Here is a 723-nt window from a genome sequence, read left to right as displayed (position 1 = left end):
ACCATCGCCGTCATCACCATCACCATCATCATCACCATCACCACCAACACCATCACCATCACCATCACCACCATCACCACCGCCGTCATTACCAATATCACCATCGCCGTCATCACCATCACCATCATCATCACCATCACCACCAACACCATCACCACCACCACCACCATCACCACCATCACCACCGCCGTCATTACCAATATCACCATCGCCGTCATCACCATCACCATCACCATCACCACCAACACCATCACCATCACCATCACCACCAACACCATCACCACCACCGTCATTACCAATATCACCATCACCATCACCACCACCACCACCATCACCACCACCACCACCACCACCATCATCCCATCACCACCATCACCACCACCACCACCATCACCACCATCACCACCGCCGTCATTACCAATATCACCATCGCTGTCATCACCATCATCACCATCATCATCACCATCACCACCATCACCATCACCATCACCACCATCACCACCACCGTCATTACCAATATCACCATCACCATCACCATCATCACCATCACCACCACCACCACCACCACCATCATCCCATCACCACCATCACCACCACCACCACCATCACCACCATCACCACCGCCGTCATTACCAATATCACCATCGCTGTCATCACCATCATCACCATCATCATCACCATCACCACCATCACCATCACCATCACCACCATCACCACCACCGC

The sequence above is a fragment of the Galeopterus variegatus genome, unplaced genomic scaffold, assembly GCF_000696425.1.
Source record: "Galeopterus variegatus unplaced genomic scaffold, G_variegatus-3.0.2 Scaffold1007, whole genome shotgun sequence".
In the NCBI taxonomy this organism is placed as follows: domain Eukaryota; kingdom Metazoa; phylum Chordata; class Mammalia; order Dermoptera; family Cynocephalidae; genus Galeopterus; species Galeopterus variegatus.
Note: the sequence above shows the minus strand (reverse complement) of the source record.